The sequence below is a fragment of the Anomaloglossus baeobatrachus genome, chromosome 5, assembly GCF_048569485.1.
Source record: "Anomaloglossus baeobatrachus isolate aAnoBae1 chromosome 5, aAnoBae1.hap1, whole genome shotgun sequence".
Classification (NCBI taxonomy): Eukaryota; Metazoa; Chordata; class Amphibia; order Anura; family Aromobatidae; genus Anomaloglossus; species Anomaloglossus baeobatrachus.
Window position 1 is genome coordinate 523,508,231 of NC_134357.1, and position 11,237 is coordinate 523,519,467.

The window sequence follows — 11,237 nt, forward strand, 5'->3', positions numbered from 1 at the left end:
GACTAAACAGCTGGTATATAATACACGATGGAGGGGGCTACGGGGCCTCCTCCACATTGCCTGCTGTGAGAAGACTCGAGGCTGCAAAGATGAAGACACGCTAAGAGATGACATCCCCTGCATTGCCGTTCAGGAACCAAAGAAAGATGGGTAAAGACTTCCCATTGATCATTTTGGACTAAATGAACTCTTTGCGTAGGCTATCAAAGTATATTATTTTTCCTTTCTGTAACTGAACCCTGGCAACCATTTTTAAATAGATAAAATACATTTATTTTTACATTTTTGAGGTCTTTTCATTCATGCGCCTTTACGTATTTGAAGAAAAATATATTTAAGAGTATATTTTTTAACATTTGGCGAGTCAGCTATTCGTGATTTTTTTACATTTTTTTGTTGTTCCTTCACTTTGCATAAGGGGGGTCGAAGTTATCAAAGTCATAAGTATTTTAAGTATCTCCTGCAAAGGATCAGGAATCGACAATTTATAAAAATCACGCAGAACCTAGGAAATACGTATAAGTCAAGTAGCATGAATGTTTTTTTTTTTGTTTAAATGAACTTTAAAGACTTTGTAAAGCCACAGAAGTTAACTTTTGACGTATTTTTGAGCAAGAAAGATAAAGTCAGTCCATAAGAAGTATTGGACGTGTTGAATAAGGTGAATCAAGTCTTAGAGGATCATCCATCAGTTCATCTGATTATTTCAGGTAAGAAAATGGATTTTATCTCTTCATATGTTAAGCAAAGTAAACTTCAGTTCACTTATTCAGATATTTCTAATGTACAGGAGCTTTGGTTACGCTTTTATGAGGAGTGTGAACTTGAGAATTCACGTATAGAATGTGCAAGGTCTTTTAATAGAGAGAAACAGAAAATCAGAAATGTCTGTCATTTAGTCTATGATTTTCACAAGTTAATCGTAGAAAAGTGTAAAAATGGTGGAAATAGACAACCTGAATTGTCAGGAGAGTTAGTGACAGAGAAATCCAAAGACTGCTTAGAACCTGAAATGTCAGTCAGTGATATTGTGAATTCTGACTGTAATGTTGGCTGTAATTTTGCAAATCAGAATTTTGATAATGGCGGCAGACATGTGCTACGTAATCAAGGTGATTTTCAGGACACTGGGAAAGAAGCAAGAAATGACGTAGAGAAGCCAGAAGGGGGAGGAGCCAGAGTGGGACACGTGCAGAAAAGACACGTGGAGAGAGAAAATGGCGACGATCAGTTTCTAAAAATGGAACAGGCTAAGTTAGGGATTAAACTTAGAAAAAATTTAATGGACATATGCAAATTAATTCCCGCATATAATCCTAAAATACATGTTTGCAGAAATTCAGAGATATTTGAAAGTTCCATTGAGAAGTTAAATTTAACCAATAGTGAGACGAATCAGTTATTCCGTATGTGGTTACCTCAGCATTTCTTTAGACAATTGGCATTAAACAAGTCTTCTGACAATGAGACATTTGATTGTTCAAATGATAATGATATCATAAGGCTGAAAAATCTCATCTTCTGTACAAGGAATGAATCTGATCCAAACTATGAGATGTTGAAGGAATTACAAATTGAACAGAATGAGAGTACATTCTCATTTATGTACGTTTTTGAACGTTTGTATAGGGCGGTTACTCCAAATGTGAGATTGGATGGAATGATACGGTTATTCATCAAGAAATTTAATTTCCTTGATAATGCAGCATGTGCGGTGGCAGTAAATAAAAAGTCCCTATTCGAATGTACGACATTTATTGATTTTGTTAGAAAAAGTCAATTAAAACAGAAATTAATTAATTCTGAAAAACCGACACGAAAAAGGGAGCGTTTTTGTGAAAAACCAACAGTGTCTCCCAGATCCAAATATTTCTGTGACAGGGTGTATGAAATTCGCAGGAAACTTCATGTGAATTATAAGTCATACACCCCCCCTCTTTCCTTGTCACCTTCAATGAAAGAGAAAATTGTCACAAAATCTGATACCGATTATCTCAGACAAGCGATTTTTAAAAGCCCTGAAAGACAGAAACAGGTGTCTTGTGCAGATTCTCTCCCCTGGTCACTAGTGAAAGAAAAAAGGTCGTCCAGAGAATTTGACAGCCAGCGACAGCTGGGTGGTTTTTCAGAGAAAGATATTTTTTCTCATTTAAGGACAAAAATTGAGTTACAAAATAATTTCAATTCCAATTTTCTGGAAATCACTGTAATAAATCGAATCTTGCAAAAATTGAGGTTTGGTCTTTAGCTGGATAAAAGGGGATTTCTGGATAAATTAATTTTGCTATTTGATAATCATAATTTTTCATATACAGTGAATATATATATATATATATATATATATATATATATATATATTAAAAGTAGTGATAGTAAATCAAGGTCATATTTTCATTTAGTAAAATGATAGTTTAATGTTATAAATAAATAATTTGATCTCTGTATATGAATAATAATATTTAAAATAAAACAATAAGAGAAAGTAACAGATTTCAAGTGTTTCATTTTTATCATAAATATGATAATAATTTTATTCTTTTATTTCCCTCAGAATTTATCAGTAAAGCAGATTGATGAAGTATTAACTTTTTATTTATACATTTGTTCTTGTCCTCAATCAGGTAACATATAAAGCACGATTAATTAATAATTATTATTTTCTCAGGTACCAATTGCCAGAGTATTATTGCTTTAACGTTTTTTTTATGAATATATATATCTTCTATAGAGTTATTAGAAATGTAATCTGAGCTTTGGAGTAGTAAAACTGCTTGCTGTTTTGGAATGGTGTTCCTTGCACGTAACCAGAGCATGTGACTTGGTACTAAAGCTAAAAATAAATGTTTGTTCCATGGTCATATGTACAGTATGTAATGCATTGGAATTTGTTTTTTTTCGAGAAGTACTTCAAATTAGTAACATAATCTTTGAAATGCGCATAGAATAATTGGGAAAACAGGGATTTGTGTCCGTCAATGTTTTTATGTGAAAGTATATGTTAAAGAACCATGACAGTCTTGTGTGCATAGATGTGTCTATGAATGATTGATTGTCTGAGCAGCTGCAAATGTCAATGTTGAGTACTTTGGATCCAGAAAAAAAAAAAAAAAAAAGGGGAATTTTTATTTTAACTTCGAGGTTATAATATGTATGTATAATATTAGATAATAAGTTATAGTACATAAGTATAAATGAAGGAATTTATACCGGATATATATATCTTATTCTTAGACATTTCTTTAGTATAGAGATATTAGGATTTTTTATTAAGGGTTTATTCTGAAGAGTTACATTCTAGAATAAGGTTATAACGTTTTGATTTTCTTATATCTTTTGTGTTAGTCACTTCTTTTATTGGTACATAGATTGAAAATCATTTTTCTTTTCAAATATGGAAGTGATATGATAAATATATGTGTTTCCAGGATACTTTAATAATTAATATTTCAAGTATAAAGGAAGAATTGAAAAAAAAAAAATATTTGAAGTATATCATAATGCATTTATATACTAAGAGAAGTGTATTATTTGCAAGGTTACATGACTTAATTATTTTTATAGGTTACTGATAGGTATGGAAATCCTATAAGATACTGGTAACATTAAGGTTATGTATTATTAAAGACATAGGGGTTATATACTTAGAAGGCCTTATTTTTATTTTTATTCCGATTTTCATTTTTCCTTTTATTCCTATTTTTTATATTAATTATTATTTAATATTCACATTTTTAATCAAAATCTTAAATTCTACAATTTTTATTTTTTTCTTCAGATTTTAAATATCTCAATTGAGAAAACACTTCAATATTTAGTTCAGTAATATCTAATATAAGAATATTACTTTATTAAATATGAATCATATTAAAAGGGAAAAGTTCCATTTTATTTTTTTTTGGAAGAAAAGATACTTCCTTCATCAATATATACAATTGTTTATTTCCTGGTAATACATTATTTTTATATTAGTATGTTAACACAATAAGGATGAAATATTACTTATAGTTACACATTTTCTTATATAGTAGATTATTTAATAAATAATAGACAAATCAAATAAATTAAATTAGAGTAATAAAGATGGAAGATCGAGGTACATCTAGGTTTACCTTCCTATATTTACAAATAATATATATTATATTTTTAATCAATAATAATTTATAATGGGTATTATTGTGTTTTGATGGTATCATCCAGTCTTTTCTAAAAGGTTATTTGCTTTGGTTTATAATTTTACAAATGATCTAACTAATAAGCCACATTGTTGCCTTTCATATTTATAATAAGATACATGTTATAGGTACACATTATATTGTTTCATATTTTATATTATATTTTGGTTACATTCAACACATTGCCACCTATGGGTTTGGAAGGGTAATGCACCAATGACAAAAAAGGTCATTACAAGAAAATACTATTGTCTATACCATTATGCAGTATTTTATCATTCTGAGTATCAATTATATTAATACTTTTACGATAATAATAATGACATGGTATTATAGTATTAGAGTTATGATACGCTGTGACATTTATTAGTGATAGTTATTGCCATATTTGGTATTTAGATTAGGGAGTGAAATCTTCAATCAAGATTACAAAAGATAAAACGACTTTATATTTTTCCTAAAGTTAAAAGGGATTCTGCAAAAAGGTCCAAAAGGTAACGTCTCAAATAAGACTGTGTAACATACAAAATACACTTACCGCGTTAGCACCTCAGAAACATAGTGCTCCTATGATTCCAGGATGGACAATGACACATGGTCTGAGCATTAAGACCTCCCTAAAGTTACTAAGAAGAGCAATGACGTGTTAAAGTTAACCCCTGTCGTGCTGACCAAGAACGTCTTAACATCTGTTCTAGGATTTGACAACAGGCAGCATGGAGGATAAAAGGTGACTAATGTAAATTGCACTGCACAGACATCAAAGACTTTTGCTATTCTTCTACATTCATGAACTGTGGTTTATCAACATTGGCTATGGACTTTGCAATAAAAAATAAAGTTTATGGACTTTGATCTAACAATGATAAACGCAATATGGGACTGTATAAATTGGTAACCATTCATTTTTATCAAAGGATTTATTTCTAAGAGACTGTGTTTATGCCGGATTACATCGGAGATAAGAAGACATCAACTCAGAGGACATCATATGGTGACCGGATTTGGTTTTTGCATTTCTTTTTAGGTCTAGCGAAGTATAGTTTTATACATTTTTATATGATTGATCAGTCACAGCCTGTCATAACAGGAATCAACATTATTATATTATTGAACTTACGACATGAATAATGCAAATTAATTATTATTCATCATTATTATTGATATTAATCCGATATTGCCAAATAAGGAAAGAAGATTTGTTATTTTATTGATCTATTAATTAATTTTCGGGGTTATTTCACCCGCTTCAAGGGGGAATTGTAAAAACATTAAAATTAATACATCTAGTTATCAAATATTTCATAGTAAGACATATACGTTCATAGTTCTGTTTATGTTGGAGGGCATAGTTTATTAATTAAGTTTTTATAAGGGATAAGTATTAAAATATCTATATTGAGTATACTTGAGTACTGGCATGGAAGGATATTTATATATTCTTCCCGAAGTTTCCAGAAGGTTACGTAATATGGAACTATATTCAACTGTGTTCCACTAGAACACCCTATATGGACTAAACAGCTGGTATATAATACACGATGGAGGGGGCTACGGGGCCTCCTCCACATTGCCTGCTGTGAGAAGACTCGAGGCTGCAAAGATGAAGACACGCTAAGAGATGACATCCCCTGCATTGCCGTTCAGGAACCAAAGAAAGATGGGTAAAGACTTCCCATTGATCATTTTGGACTAAATGAACTCTTTGCGTAGGCTATCAAAGTATATTATTTTTCCTTTCTGTAACTGAACCCTGGCAACCATTTTTAAATAGATAAAATACATTTATTTTTACATTTTTGAGGTCTTTTCATTCATGCGCCTTTACGTATTTGAAGAAAAATATATTTAAGAGTATATTTTTTAACAGTAATTTAAAGCCAACTTAGGATCTTCAAAAGTCCAAATCCAAAGCGTAGAACAGCAGGATACAGTAGACTGAAGCGAATATTTTTTTTCACCAATAGTTTGCCTACTGGGTTGAAGGCTTTGCGTCTTGTTGTCAAGGTTGCTGAGTAATCTTGGAACAAAAGCAGTTTAGAGTTATTGTAGGTAAGTGAGCGATTTTTTCTAAATGCTGTCAGCAATCTGATCTTGTCTTGGAAGTCCAGGACCTTAAAAATTACTTGTCTGGGTCTGACCTCTCCATCATTTCGAGGTGGGCCCACTCTGTGGGCCCTTTCAATAGCAATTGGCCCCGACTTTAGATCCAATTTCAAAGCTCATGGTAGCCATTCTGAAGTGAGTTTCAGTAGATCAGCTTGCCGAACCGATTCAGGGACCCCCACCAACCTTAAATTATTGCGTCTGGACCTGTTCTCAAGATCATCTACCTTGTCCAGCAATACAGCAATGTCCTTATTCCTGCTCTCCAGCATCTCTGATATTTCCTTTACAGAGTCCTCCATGTCAGAGACCCTCTGCTCCACATCTGTTAGCCTTGAACCCTGGGCATTAACTTGGGTGACTATAACGTCTAATGAAGACTGGAAGGCTGCCAGCCGCCCATCAATCACCGGCATCAAGAGATCCATGATGGCCTTAGCAGTGGCCTGGGGTGCGTCTGTAGTTGCCTCAGGGGAAGCCCCTGGTGATGGGGGTGCATTTTGGTTTCGTCTTTGCGGTCTAATTCCTTTACTTGGTTGTGTGGCATTGCTCTTACCCACAAATTTATCCATAGTAAGAACTGTAAATATGGAGCTTCTTTAGAGACTATGGTGACATCACAATAACATAAGCTTAATTACATCTGTGTGGTAAACTTGGCTGTTTCACAATTATTTCCACGCTGTGTATGAGAGTGTATAGATGTTACTTGAAAAAGACCAGCCAGAAGGGCAGGAGGCAGGCCAGATGACTGATCCCACTTCTTTTTATTTTTCACCCTCTTCTATACTGTCAGTGCTGGTGAAGTGGTGAAGTAGGGGTTAATCAAGTAGAGCTGTGATGCACTTCAGGCTTATCTGCCTCTGTTTACTGTTGCAGATAACAGGCCTTGTGCAGCAGCCATTTAAGATGAGACCTGCAGGGATGTATCTGCCCCCTCCTCAGCCCCGTTTATCTCCTGACCTGCTCTCACAGCCGAATGTCTCCAGGGGCTCTCAGCTCCCCCCTCGCCCCTCACTCACAGTATCTCAGACAGTGGGCCTGTCCACGGAGCTCTGTGTGACAGGTAAACACAGCGTGCAGTCCTGTTTGCTGAGCTTGCTGCTGCTCGGTGTGACGAGCTTCTAGGACCCCCGGGGACACAGGAGAGCCGGGCTAACGCTGCACTGCCCTTGTCCTGGCCTTATCCCCACTGCCTGGTTTTCGGTAAGCCCTCTGCTGATTTCTATTTGGGCTTTTCTCAGGCTGTAACAGGGAGCTCTCTTAAGAAGCAGCTATTCCGAAGCGCCGCCTCCCGGAAGTCCCATTGTATGACTTTTAATACTTAATTTGCATTTTATTGCATGAAATAAATATTTGATACAGTAGAAAAACAGAACTTAATATTTGGTAGAAACTCTTGTTTGCAATTACAGAGGTCAGACGTTTCCTGTATTTCAAGACCAAGTTTGCACACTGCAGCAGGGGTTTTGGCTCACTCTTTCATACAGATCTTCTCCAGATCTTTCAGGTTTCAGGGCTGTCACTGCGTAACATTGAGTTTCAGCTCCCTCCAAAGATTTTCTGTTGGGTTCATGTCTCGAGACTGGCTAGGTCACTCCATGACTTTGAAATGATTTTTAAGGAGCCACACCTTAGTTTCCCTGGCTTTGTGTTTCGGGTCATTGTCATGCTGGAAGACCAAGACTAACCCGTCTTAATGCTCGTACTGAGGGAAGGAGGTTGTTGGCTAAAATTGTGCAATACATGACCCCATCCATCCTCCCTTCAATACGGTGCAGTCGTCCTGTCCCCTTTGCAGAAGAACACCGCCAAAGTATGATGTTTCCACCCCTATGCTTCACGGTTGGGACGGTGTTCTTGTGGTTTTACTCATCCTTCTTCCTCCAAACACCGCAAGTGAAGTTGATACCACAAAGTTCTAATTTGGTCTCATCTGACCACATGACGTTCTCCCATGTCTCCTCTTGATCATCCACATAGTCATTGGGGAATTTCAAACAGGTCTGGATATGTGCTGGCATGAGCAGGGGGACCTTTCTTGCCCTGCAGGATTTTAATTCATGATGGCGTTGTTAGTAATTAATCTTTTAGACTGTGGTCCCAGGTTTCTTCAGGTGATTGACCAGGTCTTCCCGTTTAGTTTCTGGGCTGATTCCTGACCTTTCTGAAAATCATCCTTCGGCCAGTTAAAGACGTCCGTGTTTCAGGTACATGTGACATCCATTTTTAACACTGATGCCACATGTACCCATGTTATTCTATGCTGTTACTCATACGGTTGTGTTTTAACACGGACCGTGTGACCCCTCGTGGCCCTGATTTTCTATATTTACCTGTATCCAGCGCAGTTTTTTTTCAGCTCTGCTGTCTCCCGCTTCTGACTCCTGCTCATTATATTGATTGATTATTCATTGCACTAAGGAGCTGGAAGCCAGAGCAGAGCCGGGGACATCGCCGGGACAGCATCGCCGGGGACAGGTGTGTGTGTGTGAGGACCTGGAAGCCGGAGCATCTCGGGAACAGCGCCAGGGACAGCATCCCAGAGGACAGTATCGTCGGTGACAGGTGAGTATTCAGCAAGCAAGCAGTGTGTGTGCAGTGACGTCCAGGAGGTCATCAGAGTTCCCAATGAACTTTCCCCGGGTGGGGAACCAGAGTACACCCGGCCGCGGCGGCCGGCCACCAGCACCTTGGTTAACCACTTGACTTGTCTGATTTATTTAACCGTGAATAAGCTGAGACTCCCTGGTCTGACCAGGCGTGCCGGCCCCTGCCATCACCGTCCCCTGCACTTAGTCACTGGGTCCCGGGGCAACCATCCCCACCCACAGAGGGGTTAACAACAAGCTGCCAACCCATCACCCCCGGGTGCCCCACAGCAGCAGCGGTGGTGCCACACTTAACCACACACCATGGGTGGCGTCACAGACTGATTACTGCAAATCCCATACAAATACGTCCCCCTTTTATTCAGAGTGTCCGCGTGACCCCCGGGTCCGGAGAATCCCTCGAGCCACACTGTGGATCCGGATCCAAGCAGCCCGGCTGCTACTGGCGTGGGGGCGGCACAAATTTATTGGGGCAATTTAGTAAATATTTACAGTCATAGTCCCCTTAGAACCTATAATATGTGTATTGGGGAATAGAGAAGTGATCAGTTCTAAACTTCGCATGGAAAGTTATTATATGAACTCGATCCCAGCAGATGTTCCCACAAAGGAGGAATGGATCGTAGATTGAAATAGTAATTTGTAATATGAACATTATTATTGTAGTATAGAGAAGTTACAGACATTGTTCAGACATGGCGATTGTGTGCTAAAAGTAAACGGGGCTTTACACGCTACGATATCGTTAATGTTATATCGTCGGGGTCACGTCGTTAGTGACGCACATCCGGCGTCATTAATGATATCGCAGCGTGTGACACTTATGTGCGACCTAAAACGATCGCAAAAGTGTCCAAAATCGTTTGCCGCGGAGAGGTCGTCCTAAAACAAAACATCTTTTACCTCTCATTAGCGATGTTGTTCCTCGTTCCTGCAGCAGCACACATCGCTGTGTGTGACACCGCAGGAGCGAGGAACATCTCCTTACCTGCGACCCACCGGCTATGCGGAAGGAAGGAGGTGGGTGGGATGTTACGTCCCACTCATCTCCGCCCCTCTGCTTCTATTGGACGGCTGCCGTGTGACGTCGCTGTGACGCCAAACAAACCACCCCCTTAGAAAGGAGGCGGATCGCCGGCCAGAGCGACGTCGCAGGGCAGGTAAGCCGCGTGATGGGTAGCGATATGCCCGTGTCGCACAAACGATGGGGGCGGGTACGCACGCTAGCGATATCGGTACTGATATCGCTATCGTGTAAAGCGACTGTAATGAATGGCAGATCGCTGAGATTGGAAGAAGAGGGAGGAGGAATGTTGGTTATTTTTTGGGGGGAGGATTGCAATACTATTGTCCACATAGTGAATATATAACTATATGAAATGTCATATGCACATGGAATATAGTTTATTTGATTTTTTTTTAGAAAAAAAAGACTTCTATTAGTAACTACTGTAATTTTCAGATTATAAGACGCACTTTTCCTACTAAAAAAATTGGGAGGAAAGTGGGAGGTGCGTCTTATAAGCCGAATGTAGTTTAGCGGGGGATGGTGGAGAGGGGTCAAAGGAGACAGGGGCAATGTGACACCCTGGCCTATCAGGTCGTCACAAGGGTGCCGTGCAATCTGCCCTTCTGCATGGTACCCGCTCCTCCTTGGTTACGGGTCCTGTCAATTTGGTGTTGCTACCAACAGGTGTACATAAATCCTGAGGAATACTCTGTACCACACCCACCAACCACCCATTGGGCAGCCTGAGGGGAATAGGGCCACCCAGATGGGGGGATGGAAGAGGGAGGGCAGAGATGTCAGTAGTTGAGTTGAGAAGTAAGACAGCGGTGACAGTGCAGGTGACGCTGTGGAGCTGGGCTCCTGTACTCGTCGCAGGTGCCAGACGTTGGCCTGGCCAGAAGGAGCTGGAACCCCAGTCGCAGGGGGTAGTGACAGGGGGTACGGTGCTGCTACAGAGAGCAGGCCGGCTGCCTTGTGCTACAACTGGGCAGGGGCCAGGGCACGATGGGGTACGCGGACAATAGGCTGGGAAGTAGCTTCACGCAGCCCAGTAATTCACCCGACGGGAACGGAGTCTTCAGGAACCGTTCCCCACCCGCTCCAGAATCGGGGTACTAGCGCAACAAGGGGGATAGGACTTCCCAAAATAGTCCAGAAAATCCCAAGCGTGAACCGGAGAGCAGGCTCACCTTGCTAGTCACGCAGGTGAGCGGGACCTGAGTAGTCTTAGGCGAAAGGGATCCACCAAGTTACACACAGTGCCAAGGGACAAGGCTTCCAACCAACCAGCAACCCCAAAGGGGCACGGACCCAGCGTGCTCAACCAAGAGAAACAGA

The 11,237-nt window shown here is 39.4% G+C and overlaps 1 protein-coding gene across 1 annotated transcript in view; it reads right to left on the reverse strand.

Annotated features, from left to right (window-relative positions):
- The window catches only part of LOC142312884 (uncharacterized), a 361,786-nt gene that overhangs the window by 95,913 nt on the left and 254,636 nt on the right, over positions 1-11,237 (reverse strand). The window lies entirely within an intron of this gene.